Genomic DNA, 18,349 nt, shown 5'->3' on the forward strand with positions numbered 1-18,349 from the left:
GTAAATATGGAATAGTGGTTTGATGAATAATTCCATGTTCAGCACAGGATAAATCAAAATAACTATCATATTCACCACCTTTATCGATTTTTAACACCTTAATCTTTTTGCTAAGTTGATTTTAAACTTATTTTTATAATATTTTAATGCTTCCAAAGCCTCATCTTTAGATCTCAATAAGTACACATAACAACAACATGTACAATCATCAATAACTGTGATAAAATATTTTTTACCACCTCTTGGTTGCACAAATTTTAAATCACATACATCACTATGAATCAAATCTAAATATTAAGTACTTCTATCAATGGCATGAAAATGTGCCATTGTTAATTTAGATTCAACACAAGTTTCACATTTATAATATAAATCAATATCAGAATTTGGTATTAAATTTAAATTAATTAATCTCTTCATGGTAATATAACTAACATGTCCCAATCTACCATACCAAATATTAGAAGATTCAATCAAATAAGCCAAAGAATTTGTATTATTATTATTATTATTACCAATAGTAAGCATCACAGTCACTACATTAAGTTTAAAGAGCCTTTGACTCAAATAACTTTTAGTCACATACATACCCTCTTTAGAAAGTACAAATTTGTCAAACTTAAAAGCTAACTTAAAACCATTTTTACTAAGTAATGATCTAGACATAAGATTTTTGTAGATGTCGGGAATATGCAGCACATTTGTGAGGGTAACATTCTTTCCAGATCTCATCTTAATTATAACATTTTCTTTCCATTCAACTTTAGAAGAAGAGGAATTCCCCATGAAAAGTTGTTTATCATCGTGGTTTGGAATTTGATAAGTGGTTCTTATCAAAACATATATGGTGAGTAGCCCCAATATCTAACCACCATGACCTTGGGCTCACTACCAAGTTGTCTTCGAAAACAATAGCAAATATATACATTTTATTGACATCGTTGGAAAGATCTTCAATGTCAATGACATTAGCATGAATGGTCCTTTTTTTTTTTTTTCTTTTGTTCTCTTAGCCTTTACAGTTACAACAATCCTTAACTCATTGCCCTGACTTGTCACATACATAACATTTGCCATTGAACCTTTTAATTCCACCACCATTAGACCCTCGATTGGAATTTTGATTTTTAAATTTCCTTTTCTTAACCTTGTTGTTCCACTACATTTGCCTTACTTACCATTGGATTTCTACTTTTATTTTTAGACATTCAATTATCTTTTTCTATTATGAGGGGTTCGTTCTTTCTTTTCCTTTCTATCTTGTATTTTTTATTTTTTTTTATCTTTTGTTGTATTATATTCCATATTTATTTGTAAACATCTTAGCCTCTGTATATTATGTTGGATGTATTTAATTAATATTGCACTGGTTCCTTGTTAATTTTGAAGTGCTATAAATTTGTGAAAATAAATTGCAGTAAGGTGGAAGGAATAAAAAGATACTATTAAAAGTGCGTTTTCTGTACAGGCAATTTAATGGTAAGTCCAACTCTTGAGGAAGATGTTACCAAATTTTCCATTGGAGGGTCTGATAGGGTTTCCTTGGGATCAGGGCTTGTCTAGGGTTCCGGTGAGCGATCTTGGATAGGTTCTGACATTTTAGAAGTAAGTTTTTTGTGCAAGAAATTTTGTAGCTATCCAACCCTTAGGGAAGATACTGCCGAATTTTCCATTGGAAAGTTCGGTAGGGTTTTCCTAGGATCAAGGCTTATTTAAGGTTCCGATAAGAGATCTTGGATGGGTCTTGACGATACACCTATGAAATTGTTGAAAGATAGATCCATCACTTGCAACTTTGTAAACTTTCCCAATTGCAATGTAGAACCCATTCTGACTCAATGCTAGAAATCTTAAATATGGGAGGCTTTTCAACTTTCCTAATTGCAACGTAGAACCCATTATGACTCAATGCCAGAAACCTTAAATATTGGAGGAACCCCAACCGAGATGGGAAAACATCAATCAATTGATTATTTGAGACAACAAGACTTTCAAGTTTCTTACATTTGGATAATGAGTGCGGTAACTATCCTTGCAGCTTATTATCACTTAGATGAAGCACTGCCAAATTTCATCCATTTTTGCATATTTTAGGAAAAATGCAGTGAAAAGGGTTATATCCTAAATTAATAACCAACAAGGAATGTGAAGAATTTTCAAACTATAATTTCTCAAATCAAGTTGTTTCTAGAAAAATCAAGAGAAGTCAAATTGCAATAATGTGGCAGAATTTTTCCACTTAGCATGTTGTATAAGACAATAAATTCTTTGATCGATGGTGGAGGAATTGGAAGTGTCCCTTGTAGCATGATTCCTGCTAGTGACAATGACTCTAGCTTACTTTGATTCCTAAGGAAATTTGAGAACTCAATTAAGTTGCAAGAAGACATGCGTAGAACCTTTAACTGTGGAAATGATGCATTCATGTTTCCTTTCTCAGATTGAAACGACAAGATAATATTTTCTAAGGCAAGCACATTTTTTCATTTTAAAAAACACGTCAAATTTTACCATCCCATGTCCTAAAATTATCAACAACTAAAGAAAGAAATTTAAGATTCATGAGTTTGGATAATGAGTGTAGAATCGTGCAACAAAATTCATTTTGCTGTAGAAAAGGAATATCTAGCTGGGTAAGATTTCCTATCCAAGATAGAATTGGATCACTTTTCTGATCGTCATCAAGTCCCAAAAGCTTAAGACTGGTAAGTTGTTGAAGAGAAGACGGAATGTAACCAATTAAACTATTTTCTTTAAGATCTGGTTTGGTTAGTTTGGTGAGCCAACCCAGCAAAGGTGGAATAGGTCCTGAAAATTGGTACCTATCAGTAAAGAATTCCTCCAGTGAGTGGAGATTTTAGATTGAAGAAGGTAGACTACCGGAAAACCTTGTACATACAAGTATCAAAATTTTAATAGGACTATTTTGGTGGAATTCAGGCAAATATCCAGCGAGCCTTTCATTGGATGCTACAACAAATGATTGTAAATTTGGCAGTTGAAAATTTTCTATAGGAAATTCACCATACAAGTTACAATTTGATAAATATAACGACAATAACGAAGATAATTTTTTTACTGAAATGGGTACCGCATATAACATATCAGCCAAATCAAGATGAAGAAATTCTAAATTAGTTAGGTTAGATAGAATGGGATTTCTTAGTTTCAAAAACCTTTCTTCACTATCTCCATTGAAATTGACAGAATGGGATAAGCACCTTCATAAGAAGAAGCATATTTGTCAATGACAAAGCTGTCCTTGAACTGCAACAATGCCGAGTTCTCATCTCCATGGCAAGATGGCTGCTTATAAGAAGAAGCAAAAGAGAAGTTATCGGAGACTACAATCTGACACAACAGACAAAGTTTCACAAATAAATGAAACAACACTACTAAGCTCAAAGATATACTCCTATATATATATATAGATATGCTAACGCCAGCTCTTTGAATTTTTTTTTTCTTTTATAAGTTTCTATCATAATCTGGAAGTGCAACTAAGAAGAGGCATCTTCTTTTTAACTAGTGATTAAAATGTTGTTAGTTGACTGTAGGCTATAGCTTCCGTTAAGTTTATTATTTGATCAAGTCTAAGTCGATCCTATGTCCTCAAGCACTTCATTCAGTGCGGCATTATCGATCTGATAAGTCAAGTAAGTAAAGCAGTGTAAAATTGCCGTCTCTCTCCTCGAGATTTTGGACTAAGTTTGCCTAAATAATTCTTTCCATGTGCCACCAAATGTTTTTTTAGTCTCAAATAAAATGTGTAATTTAATAACATATATTATTTTAATCTTAATTCAACCCTAACAACTGTTCCAGTACAATATATATTTCATAAATTCAGCAAACTTCAAATATATATATGTATATCAATGTTTACAACATTTAAAAAATAAATAAAAAACAAAAAATTGTACTAAAAATTATGTGTTTAAAAATGATTTCTCTTTGTTTATCTGTTGTCCATAAAAGTGGATTGCTTGTTAGTAACATTTTGTTTAATTTTAGTAATTGATGTTCACGTTTATAACTTAAGGAAAAAAAACAAAAAAAAAGATGTAAGAGTTAAAGAAACCCAAGATAAATTTATTTGTTATACATTTTCAAAACTAATAAAACACTACATATGGCCTACGTAGAGTCTTATTCATTCTATTAAGATATACAATCCCATTAATATTGCTCATGTCATTGACCCATGTAAAGAGCTTTTGTGATGATCAATGTGAGCATATGCAAGATATTGACAAGTTACATGGTGTTCAAATTCACATCATTCAAATGTAGATAAGAGGTTGTAAAAGTTATTGTTTATTCTTATGATGTGGCAAAAGAAAAAATATAGCAATAAATAAAGTCATTGAATATGCTCTCATACTACAAGAAGGTATTTTTTTATATATACAAAAAAAAAAAATTGATATTCAATATTGAAACAATAAAATAATGTGACATCATTTAATAAAGCATTTGGCATGTAGAACATTGCTGAAAATTTATAAATTAATCCTCTACAACGTACATTATATTACCTTTTTCCTATCAGTCCACTTTTTATTACCTCTTAAACTTATATAAATAATTAATAATTCTTTTTATGTTTCTAGGAAATTTATAGAAGTTTATTTCTTTTTATTGAAATTTTTATATTGAATAAAAATGTTGTTAACTGTAGGTTGTAGCTTCCATGAAGTTTACCACTTCAAGTCAAACTTACTGTAGGTTGTAGCTTCCATAAAGTTTATTACTTCAAGTCTAAGTTGATTATGTGTAGGGGAAAAATTATCAAGTCAAGTCAAACCATGTGAAATTGTCCTCTCTATCGTCAAGTAAGAGCATCACCAATGGCTCTATGTTCATTTGAAAATCATTTGCCACATCAGATAAAAAAATAAGATTTTACAAAAATCATCTTCAATGGTTCTGTGCATTAGTTATGTCAAGCTGATGTGGTAACAAAAGAAATAGAAGTTGTGAAAGATACTGCCTACTTCTGGACATTCTGTTAGACAAGCTGAGTCAATATTTTATTTATTTTGATTGACTTTTGATAAAAAAAAAAAAATAACTCTTGCGTGAGCTTTTGGTTTTTTTAATTAGATATAATTTTAAGATAAAAAATTACATATTAGCATTTCATGACATTTTAAACAGAATCCATTGGAAATAAATTATCTAAAACATTATCTATTACATATAAAGAATGTCATATAAGTATGAATACTTTTCAAAATCAATGCCACATAAATTCCAATAGAAAAAACCATTAGAGATACTCTAACTTGGAAGATGACTGACTTAAACGAAATTTACAAAATAAAAGTGGGGGATCAGATCCCACACGATATTTACATTAAACTCCCTTTGCATAAATCGTGAGCAAGGGCGTTAACAGACCTATGCACCCACGAGAAAGAAAGGATGTCAAACAAAGGAGCCAAACTCTTAATTCGAATCAACAAAACATCAGCAACCACAATGAAGCCCAGCCCTCAAACCAGTCTTCAAGCTTTGAACCACTAACTTCACATAACTTTCACATCACATCTCCTTCCAGCCAGCTTCTCTATCAACCTCCAGAGCTCTTAGAACTGCAATAAGCTCAGCAACATGAGACAGCTCTACTTGCTCACATAACAACTGAGCCTTAAGCACTGCACCAACATGAATATATTTCTGGCAACCACACTTACGTAGCTCAGACCAAATAAAATGTATAATTTAATAACATATATAATTTCAATCTTAATTCAAGCCTTCTAAGTGTTCCACTACAATATTTCACAAAGTCGGCAAATTTCAAAAAATACATATATATGAATATTTGCAACTTGTTTTTTTAATAGAAAATATATAAAAAATAGTACTCGTGAAAAAGGATTTGTTAAAAAATGATTTCTACCTTAAATTTGTTTATGTCATGTCCACAAAAGTGGAGTGCTTCTTAATAACATTTATATTCAATCTCAGTAATAAAAGGAAAAGAAAAAATAGAACTAGGAATTGAAGAAATCCAAGATAATTTCATTCATTATACAATTTATACAATTAATAAAACATTATATATACAATTCTATTCATATTCTATGTAGATACACAATCCCATTTATATTAATCCTGTCATTGACCCATGGGATGAGCACGTAGAATATGCTATTGAAAAATAATAATAATAATAATAATAATATATTATTATATTGATTGACAACTAAATATAATTTAAAATTTAGACGAATGAGCTTTTGAAAGATAATAAATATTAATCAACGTAAACCGATAAGATAATGTCAGGTTATTTAATAACACTGTAGTATCAAAATGTTTATTAAATTTATTTATCAAATAAGACGTGTTAAAATATTTTTTATAAAGATATTCATATAACTAAAATATGAAAAATTAAACATTTAAATAGATAGGTAAATTAAAAAAACAAATCAATTAAAAATTGTCATATTATTTGTCATATCATTTAGTAAATAAGTTTGACAAACATTTTGATAACTTTAATATTATTGATTTAGAAACTATTTATAGTACATCAAACAATACTACGGAAACTTCATAAATCCTCTGTAAATTGACATTGATACTTCGGACAGGCATGGATCTTTTGTCCCAAAATCTTGTCCCAGTTGCTGTTCCGCCAATAAAATTAAGCCATGGCATCATATAAACTTAAGGTTAACTAGTTATTCTTAAATGGAAAAGAAGACACTGCATAGTTCAAACTCATTGCGTATCTTATCTGATCGCATTTCACAAATTCTGATACAAACCTAGGACGACCTCCTCCTAAACCCGTATTATATTAGCTCGGATCTCAATTAAGTTCAAGTTCTAATGGAATGGACCTCAACCCCTAATCAACCTGTGGTTAGAAACCTTGGTATAATGTAGACGCCACAATAGGGGATGGAAAACCTATTGATAAGTCAAGCTAAAACAACCAATTCTCTAATGGTGTTTTAGGTGTTCTCAAAGAACAAAGAGACAATTAATCTCACAAGTATTTTCTTAATCAAATTAAAGTTGTATTCTTATTGAAAAATAAGCCTTTAAATAGGTTTTGAAAGAAACAACATAAACCCTAAAAACCTTAGGAAAAACCAGCCACACACATAAAGAAACCTAGTTGGCCGCAACTATACTTCCTTTCCTAATCTAAGTTTGATTAATTAATTTCTTTATATTAAATTAGGAATTAATTAATTTACAATAAAATAAAAACCTTCCTAAAGTTATTTATCCAGAAAATAAATAAATAAAAACCCAAAAAGAAATAAAGTCAATCGCAAATTAGGTAACGAGTTGACTTTGACATCTAGGCTGAATTATGTTTTCAACCGAGCTAACTTATGTCTGCCTGATGTCCGAGCTAACTTATGGCCTATCCGAGCTAACTGATGTCTGTCCGAGCTAACTTGTGTCTAGCCGAGCTAACTGATGTCTGTCCGAGCTAAGTTATGTCTGGCCGAGCTCATTGATGTCTGTCCGAGCTAAGTTACATCCGATGTCCGAAAGTCCAAAATCAGATGTCCAAGGCAAGGTTTCGATGTCTGAGGCAAGGGTGTATGATATAAAATGTCCGAAGTATGGGTATCCGATGTATCAGCTTCCACCACTTGGATACTTAAAACAGGTCTTTTATCTTCAGGTATGGACAAGCCCTTTTGAGAATGAATTACTTTCTGGATAAAGGCAGCAAGATTGTCCTTAAACCTCTTAGCTTGAGCCCTAGTGATCAGTCCAGTCTTCATCCGTACCGGATCAGTATCCCAGTGAGTTGTTAGTGGTACGAGCTCGGGCGGGTTTGCATCAAATTCCCATAGTTAAAAATAAATATCTATTATTGTTTACAACCTTTTTAAAAAAAATTAGAACTGAATTGTTTTGTTTGAAAAAAAAAAAGTAGTTCTTCATTTTGATTAATTATTAAAATATTTTTATGTTTTGTTGAGAAAATTAGAGTGCTCTTGTTAATAATATTTTAATTAATTTCTGTAACTTGACAAAAATTTTTAGTTTCCTAATTCTTAAATTCCAAGAAAATTTTTGGTGTTTATATGTGTAATTTTGAAATTTTTACTAGTCTCTTCATAAGAATGGTAGGTAAATTTCTCGAATTCTCGTTTCTTTAGAAAGTTTGGATTTAAATTTCCTAATTTTGTTTCTTTAATTTTTCTTGTGTAAAATTTTTAAATTTTGGTACCAAATTATTTTTCTTGCCAACTAAGTTACCTTTTACTATACAATTTTTGAGAATTTATTAAAACTTGGTTTATGATAAATTGTATTTTGTTTTTATCAAGAGTGAAAACTGTTTTTATTTAATTTTTGGTCTTGGGAAATTGATTTGTCGACTTGGACAGAAATTAAGGGTATTATTAGGTCATTTTACCTTTCTCATTTAAATTTGAGAACTTACCATTATTAGCCTCAGCCCCCTGGCTTATATAACCCCTAGGAGTGCTCAAAAACCAATCATCGAAAAGATAGGTTCAATCAAATCTGTTCGAATTTGTTAACCGACTTCTAATTGGATTAGTATAATGGCTAGTGTAGGCAGATGTGAGACACCAACAGGCTACCTAATGTCTAATCCCACATCACCCAAGTATATATTAAGAGATAATTCAAATGTAATAATATTCACTTGCATAACATTGAGGCTTTTTCAAAGCTGGTGGCTTCAGGGTTCGATAGGGCTCCAAAGTTAAATGTACCCAAGCGAGAGCACATTCCAAGGATAGGTGACCTCCTGGGATGCTCTGAATAAAAAAATCTCAAACAAAGTGCGAGGCTAAATTGGGGACAATATCGGTAAAGAGTAACAGGCCTGCCAATGGAGATAAGGTTACAAACAGTATCAGAGCTTGTAATTGATGGGATGTTACAAACAGTATTAGAACTTGTATCTGATCGAAAATGTGCCAGCTAGGATGCTGAAGCCCAAAGAGGGTTGATTGTGATGATCAGTGTCAGCAAGAATGTTGGGGCACAAAAGGGGGGCGGGGGTGGATTTTGATGAATAGTTTGAGTGGGTGCGAGGCACTGGTAGGCTACATGGTGTCCAATCCTATATCACCCGAATATAGATTAGGAGATGATTCAAATAAAATAACATTTATTTTCATAATGCTAGGGTTTTTTAAGCATAGTTCGCTTTGATGGAATTTGGTGTAGGTTTATGTTGTTGTACCCTAGAGCACAATCATTCAAGGTGTTAGTCAAGAATGATTGTTGTTGGTTCTTGGTTATTGATTTTGTTTTTTTTGGGTTTGTTAAGGTTTTGTTTCTGGTTTGAATGGAGGTTTAGGGTTCTTGAGAAGGTTGTTAGCTTTTGGGAAGAAGAAGAAAACAAATGTAGTAGTTGAGAGAGAGAGAGAGAGAGAGCCAAAAATGTTTTTTTTCAAAATCTATTTTTTGAATATTTTCTTCCTAAACATTTTCATTACAATTTTCATACTTTTAAATGCATCAAAAAGACAACAAGACATGCTGCCATATTGAGCAATAAATACAAAAGCATTAAAAGTAACCAACCAAGCCAAACTATCTCAACTAACTCTAATCAATGTACTGGGCATGCAAGAAACCTTCTTTAATGGGCAGTTCAGCTTGTCTAAGGCATTTGATTTTGAAAACCAGCTTTATTTGACTTGAAAATTGGAGGGAAGCCTTTTTGAATATTAAACTGTGTTCTAGCCAAAAAGAAGATAAAACAAAGTCCATTTACCCATTCAAAAATAATCAAACCCGAGGTAGTTTTGTCCAGATTTCTGGGCAACAAAACTGCACAAGGGTTAGATTGTTTAGGGCTTAACTCAGCTTTCCCAGCTCCAAATTGGGCCATTATTTTTGTTGCTTCTTCCTCTGTGTTTCTAGTTTATTATATACAAAATTAAGATCCAAATCCCAAACCTTCTTCAAACGGTATCTAAGGAAGTGGACTTATGTTGCTGGAAATACAATTCCAGCAACTAGACAAAAAAGGCCCTAAGCTTTAGTTAATTGAGCTTAGGGCATTACAAAAAGGATATTGTTCTTAAACATTACAAGATAAAATAAAATGCATAAACATAAATAATGTTTGGTCTTTGATGTTGCAAAATAAAGAGTGCAAGTATAACCGAACTACCTTGCACATTGTAGCAAGATCACCACATTTCAACATGCTTTAAGGTTTAAAGAAACTCCAGAGTTAAGCTTGCTCAAGTGAAAGCAATCTTACGATGAGTGACCTTTTGGGAAGTTTTGGACAAAAAATCTCATATCAAATGTGATGGCTAAATTGAGGACAATATTAGCAGGGAGTGACAGGTTCACTAGTAAATGCAAGGTGTTATATTGGTTTAGTTTAAATTTCTGAAAAATCAATGTGGTTTAGTTTAGATCATTTTTTAGCATTAAAAATCCAATTCAAACCAAACTAAATCAATACAGTTATAATGTATATGACCATATTAATATAAATAAATGGACTTTTATATTGGTGGGTTCACCATTTTATTGTAGATCACATAACACACAATAGAATAAGATGTAATCTATGTTAGGGCATTATTCAAAGATAAATAAATAAATTTATTTATGTTTGGTAAATAAACACTAGAAATACATTCGCAAAAAAAAAAAATACCAAAAATCAAATTCCTCAATCCTCACCATTTTCTTTGAAAGCTTCCAAAAATAAGATTATTTCCCATCCAACCTTCCAAAAACTAAGGTTGATTTTTTATTTGGTTAAGGTTTGGTGTTGACCAAAATTCATTGCGTAGTGCCTATTAATATGTGTTTGGAGACTAAGTAGTACATTTCATTTGAAGCTAGGATTTGAAAGTTATAGCTTTATAAAATTTTATAATTATTTTACTGGTATTAATCCCTGGATAGTTTTTATCCAAAAAAAAATGTAAAAGAATGTTTAAAAATATCCTTCACAGGTGCCATATGTCACCAATGTACAGCTACCATGTGTCCAACCACTTTTTCTTTTTCTTTCTCTTCTCCTTCCCTAACAGTCGGGCTCTATTTCCCTCTCTCTGTCTCTTTCACTTTCACTTTTTATCTCTTGGTTTTGATTGGATCTACCCTTTATCTGGTCAAAACCACATACACGCTGCCGATGAAATTTTTGGCAAGACCCTAAATTTTCAAGTCAAGCCACCGCCGCACTTGCTAGGATCGGTCTCTTGATGCCTACGATAGTAGTTTTCTATTCATCGATGATTTCATCAGATTTTGGCCAAATTCAGCAAGCCATGCCCCTGTTCCATAATTTTTAGACCCCCTGAGCCTAAATTTTTAGCTTCATTTAGGTTAATTCCCTCCTATTTTTGATATACAAAAACTTGAACTTTGGCTATGGTTTTCCGACCAAGATCCAGCCACCACCTGTGACATAAGCTAACTTGAGCTAAGTATTCTTAATCATTGTCTCTTAAGCTTTCATTTGGTATAAATTTGTCAAATGTGGTTGAGGATTTAAAATTTTTCCATCTTTGAGCAAATTCTCTGTAATACTATAAAATTGGATTGTAATTGGAATGTTTCCAAGGTAATTTTCAATGCATTTAGGTTATTTGCGATTAGAGGAAACTAGAAGAATATTTAATTTCCTAAACTGAGTTAAAGCAAAAAGACACAATTTTAAGGCAATAGGCCATTGGGCTTTGCTACTTGGTTAGACAACAAGTGCCAAATTTAAGACCTTAAACACATATTTGTAGTTCTGATTATTTATATTATTTTTGTGGGAGCAATAATAATGTTTTTGATGTATTATACGCATCCAAATAAGACTTATGGTTGACCCCGCTATAGAACAAGGATAAGCAGTGTCAGTATTGTGAGTGGTGTATTTCCTTTAAATTCTATTTTTAAGCATTTCCTTTAAATTCTATTTTTAAGTTATAAAATATCTATAACAAATATCTGATTAATTGTGGTGTTTATATTACTAGAATTTGTAAATGCATTTTTTTTTTTGGATTTTTGAAGTTATGTTTATTATGTTTGATCATGACTATTTTAGGAAGTTTAGATTTAACATGTTATTTATATTATTAACACTTATATTGCTAAATTATTCAGATGTGTTTTATAAATATCTACAAATTGAAAATGGATATGTTTTTGTTGAATTAGATTTATTTATTCATTAAATTTTAAACATTGGATTGTGATTTTTAAAGGTCATATAAAAGTAGTTTTGTTTAAAGTAATTTGGGTATAATTGAATATTTAATTATTATTATTTGACTTTGAATTTTTAATGTGGCTTCTCCCAACTATGCTTATATTTACATGTGCATATATATATATATACATGTACATATACATGTATACATATGCATATGTTATTGATATTATTATTAACTTAGATTTCCACTATATTTAAAAATAAATCGGGATATTGATGTACATGCCCCATGTATCTATGATATTGTAAGCTGGTTTGAGAAATCGTTTAATTATTTATTTGGATTGATTTTAGAACTAAGAAGTAATATTTATTCGGTTTTTCTTTAAATGTTTCAATGCTTTAATTTGATTATATATATATATGTGTGTGTGTGTGTGTGTGTACGTACAATTATGATTTTGCAAAATTAATTGTCTATATTTAATTATATTGTAGTATCTTGTTAACTTATCTATTTTCATGTGAGTTTAAATTTATGCATATATATATATATATATGCATGATTGTGTAAATGGAGAAAATTGATTTCTGGTAATGATTCTTTATAAAAGTTATCCAATTTTCTAAATGATTTTCTTTCATTTATTTATTTAATCACTTATAATATATGTTTATGTTTTTTAAAAATAAACAGTGGAAAAAATATTTTTTTATATTATTGTATTTATTCGAGATTATTTAGTTTTTAGATATACCATATAATATTGGTATTCTCGATAGATATATAATATTAATCAATGCATATGTTATATTAGTCGTTCCTTTGTGAACTGTGGTGAGTGAGGACAGGCAAGATTTTCCAATGATGACATTAGACATCCTCCCTTTAGCCATAGGATGGTAGGTTATTCAGCACTGACATCTTTATGATGCTAAAGGGCCATGTGTAGGTTCTCTTCTCTTCTCCCCTCCCCCCTCCTTCTTCTTTTGTCAAGTGGTCGTTAGGAAGCCAAATATCATTTGGTAGTAGTGGTATATTGTATTGTGCATCGGGTGCATTAAGTACCATGGTAGTTACTCAATTATGTCAATAAGTGGTTGGATAAAGACTATGCCTACAGGTGGTCGATCATGATATTTCTGCTTCCTGCGAGATTAGTAGGTTCGATGGCCATTATAGGCAACCACCTCTTATTGTAGTGGTAGTAGTATACCTATGAGTGGTTGACATTATGGAGTTGTGCACTAGTACATCATATAGGGTGATTTTTAGTTTTAATTGATATATTTTTATATGAACTATAAATGGTTTCAATGTTCTATATTTATAGATATATTCATACTTTTAATTAATGTTTTTTCTTAACAAATCTTAAACATCAGAATTTAATTATTTTATTATACCATTTTATTATATTATCATTGTTATTTTATCTTATTATTATCATTATCATTATTATTATTATTGTTATTATTATTATTATTATTATTATGATCATCATCATCATCATCATTATCATTGATATTTGTATGGGTGTTATGTTTATTTTAATTAATGATTTTCTAGATTTAAAAGTGCGTGCATAGGTAACTAGTTAAATAGTTAGCAATTTCATATAGTACATGTGATATTCATACAATACCTGTGATAGAGATTCGGATTAGGCTTCAGGTAGGTATTTCAACCTTCGAGGAGGTATTTTAGCCTTTAGATATGTATTATAGATTTCAGATAAGTATATCAGCATTCAAATAGGTATTGCAGCCTTCACAGATGCATCTCAGCCTTTGGATAGAAATATCAACCAATGAGCAAGCTATTATGGACCTTCGAAAATTTGTGTACATATATATATTTTATATAAATATGTCTATTTACACTCATTTTTTTATAGTAAGGATGCTATAGAAATTATTGTTATTATTATTATCTTCTTTATTATAGTTGAATTGTTATCTCTACTAGTATTATGGACCCAAGATGATGCACATTGTATTTCTATTTGTATTTATATGGTGGTAATTATTTATGGAGTGCTATAAATTTATGGAATTGTAGTAAATGAGAGGTATGGCCAGCTATGAATTTATTGGAGTGTGCTTCTGATGCAGAGTGAAAACTTGGAAAAATTTATTTTACATGGGAGATAGCGCTAGATTTTCTATTGAATTTCCAATGAAATTTTCCTTAGTTTGGGCCATCTTAGTGTTTCGGTAATGTTCTCTGACAATATTGGTGTCAAAGCTTTAGGTTCCATTATCCCTAGGGATTTTTGTAAATTGTGGTGCACCCCAAACTATCATTAATCACCTATCATTTACCTTTTGTTAGACGTCTTGAAGGTTCTACTACTTTCAATGCTCAGTGACATAAGAACAAAGGAGACTTCAGAGTTTTGATGGGCAACTAAGTGTGAAAAAGGTATGTAACCATCATGAATGATCACAGGGTAATGATCCGGGCTTATATAATACCAAGGTTTCTAATCACAGGTTGGTTAGGGGTTAAAGTGACCATTAGAACTTGAACATAATTAGATCCGGGCTAATATAATACAGGTCTAGGCACAGGTCGTCCTAGGTTCGTATCACCTTGAGACTGAAACGATTAAAAAATAACATCTATGTATTTGTATTTATGTATTTAATGAATAATATACTAAAAAAATATATTGATTCATGAGATTTTCTGAAATTTCATATAATCTATTAGAAATTTGTATATTTTGTTTTGATATCTAACTAAACATGCATTCGATTTATAGAGAATTTTTATTTAGAGATACATTAAGAGATAATAGTATTGATAAAGTCATTTTGTTATAAGGTTATAATGAATCTTTATTTTGTTTTGCTTTTTATTATCATATCAGATCGGCTAAAATTTAGAAATCCAATAAAATCAAATTTTTCATAGGCGGATATTTACTCTTTGAATATTCAGTTGTAGGATTAGTCTTTGACATAACCTTTCAGAATAAATGAATTGGTTTTTGGTTCATTCCACCATCCTACCCAATGAATCATTAAGATTCCTTTTCAGTATAATCTTATGTATTCACAAGTTCTATCGTTCCCATCGCTTCTCAATTAATGGTTAAGACTAACTTCTAGAATGGAGCCCCTAATGAAATTTGATTTGTTCTCGAGTCAATCCTCTTAGTATTTATTAGCTCGTGGTCTTAATTCTTTTCTATGAACAGATTTGTATAATTATAGATCAATCAGTATTAATGCTTTATTACATTCCTAGATATGAGATGAATCATAGACCTTACATATTGGAATCATATATCATTGATATTTTTTTTTTTCGCTCCTTCTCACATCCTTCCATTTATCCGCATACTTTTTTTCTTTACAACTCAAACTCAAATTAGTTTTTCCTTTTTTGTTGTTTGTTTATGCAAAAAAGATTTCAGTTGCTACATTGATATGACCAATATATCGTATCTTGACCAGTTTTTTATATCTAGATAATGCAAAACGATGAGCTGGTTATTAGTTCACGATGAGCTGATTATGACTTGAATCAAATCGATTTGTTTTTGAATTTCTATACATGAAATTCCCTCGACACTAGAAGATATTTTCATATTTTTTTGTACATAATTCTTGGTATAGTTTTGTATTTTTTGATCTTCTTGTAGATCCTCTGAATAATTTTTTGGTTGTACAAACCAAAGAGAATGATGACCTTGGGTTGTGCCAAGTCTGAAACCAAGTGGATTTATTTTTTGTCCCATAATCCCCGGCTACTATACATAGCATGACATGTCATATTGATGTACTTCTTTTTATTCATCCATGGTTTTTTAAGCATCATATGGCATATTTTATTTGTATTTTTTATTATAAAAAATATTTGTCATTTAACATTAAAATTCTTCAAAGACAATTTTGTTCTTTAAATAGTCTGTATAATAACGTACAGCTGTATGTTTCAGTACAATAGTTATATGATAAGTGGGTCCTTTTATTGGATAACCTTGTCCCCGAGCTTGAGGTTTTAATTTTTTCACAGTAATGCCTTCGTTGACTTCCGCTTTACTAATTTTTAACTTTGCTTTGGTGAAACCTCTATTGTGATTAGCATTTGCTGCTGCAAAAGAAACCAATTTTAAAATGGGAGAACATGCTCGATAGGGCATGAGTTCGAGTATCATAAGTGTTTCTTCATAAGAATGCCCACGAATCTGATCAATTACTCTTCATACCTTGTGAGTAGACATATCTATAAATTCACCTATAGCGTATTTTTCTATATATCGGTCCGTCTTTTTCTTCTTTCTCACAAGGTTTTGTATTTATTAAAAAATTATTAATGATGAGATCTGTTATCATTTTTTGCATGTCCTCGGAAACTTAGAGTAGGTGAAAATTCTCCTAATTTATGTTCTACCATATGATCCTTTCCATTATGGATAGCAATAGTATGCTCGATCATTGTTAGTATAATGGTAGATGCTTGGGACCAAGTGACTATTATTTATTTTTCTTAATAAATAATTCGCTACAAAAGGATTGTTTTTTTTTTTTTAAATGAACATGTCACAATTAATTACTTCTATTTTTTTTTTCTTTCTTGTAAAGACGAAGAAACAAATTGTATTCACTACGGCGCCGAAGAATCAAATTATCACTATATTTATTTATTTTTCTAGTTCTTCTTCCAATTGCAGGATAACACCAAGGGGTTGTGGGTTTTTTTCTGCCAATTAGGGCCCTCCCTTCACCACCCCCATGGGGATGGTCTATAGGGTTCATAATTACTCCTCTTACTATAGGACACTTACCTAGCCAACATTTTGATCCGGCTCTGCCAAAACTTTTCTAGTTCACCCCAACATTCCCCACTTGTTTTTAGATATCAAATGGACCTCCCCAGAAGGTAATTTTAATGTAGTCGATTTCCCCTCTTTTACAATCAATTTTGCTACAGTGCTGCTGCTTCAGCTAATTGTCCACCCTTTCCAAGTGTGATTTCTATGTTATGTATGGCCGTGCCTAAGGGCATATCTGTTGAAGCAGATTCTTCTTTTTGATAAATCAAAACCCCTTCCCAAACTGTACAAGCTTCTTCTAAAGCATACGGCTTTCTGGATGTAGATGATGATATCTATACGGATGGATCTTATATATATATATCGTATAATGAAGTACCACATTAGTGGATATATAGGAACCAAAATCTGCCAAATCATTCATGTTATGATCTTCTACATCCTAGGTCTTCCCATTCCTTCATCTAGCTTATGTTCTTCATGTAGCATTCAGACTGAATGACTCTATGAAATTATGTCGATACTTCCACATATTACGGGTAACGTAGGAGACATCTCTATTTTTCCCCTTGAGAATCCTTATAATTACCACTGCCTAGCTTTCAATTTGCCTCTAACCATCAAATGAAATGTGAATAACCCGTCCTCCTCTCTTTAAAACAAGGGCCACTTCTAGTTCTGTCGGTGCTTGAAACAATTTTGTTTTCTCCATGTTACTATATCTCTAGAGTCAATAATTTTATATGAGGAACTACTGAACTCAATCACTTGCTGTCGTAACTCTACAGTTTTTTGTTGAAGTCTATCCTATAGAGGTACTCAAATTGGATCAGTGATCGATTTCTAGGTTTCGTCATAAACCTAATTGTTACTTCCAATTACGTAAATTAATAGTTCAAACCTGCACTCAAAGGTAGGGCATTTCCCATTTTTATAGGAACTTCTGTATCAGAAACAATGGTATCTCCAATTATAGCCTATCTGGGATGTAAAATATATCTTTTCTCACCATCCCCATAGTGTATGAGACAAATGTATGCATTTCGATTAGGATCGTGTTCTAAAGTTACGATTCTACCATATATGTCTTTTTCATTCCATCGAAAATCGATTTTACAGTATAGACGCTTATGACCTTCCCCTTTATGCCTTGCGGTAATGATTCCTCTCGCATTATGACCTTTACCACAATGATGCTGCCCATATATCAAATTATTTTGTGGATTGGATTTTACTTGACTGTCTATGGCTCCTTTGTGTGTGCTCGGGGTAGAAGTTTTGTATAAATGTAATGCCATGCTATTAAGTATTTTGATTTAAGCTATTTTCTTTCTAATAGGTGGAATAGAATAACCTGGTTGAAGCGTAATGATCATACATCTGTAATGCATTGTATGTCCCATAATAGGTC

The 18,349-nt window shown here is 31.3% G+C and overlaps 1 pseudogene; it reads right to left on the bottom strand.

Moving 5' to 3' along the window:
* Positions 1-3,168: 3,168 nt before the first annotated feature.
* On the bottom strand, positions 3,169-18,242 carry LOC125419253 (large ribosomal subunit protein uL2cz/uL2cy-like; annotated as a pseudogene).
* Positions 18,243-18,349: the final 107 nt, after the last annotated feature.

This window comes from Ziziphus jujuba, chromosome 11 (assembly GCF_031755915.1).
Source record: "Ziziphus jujuba cultivar Dongzao chromosome 11, ASM3175591v1".
In the NCBI taxonomy this organism is placed as follows: domain Eukaryota; kingdom Viridiplantae; phylum Streptophyta; class Magnoliopsida; order Rosales; family Rhamnaceae; genus Ziziphus; species Ziziphus jujuba.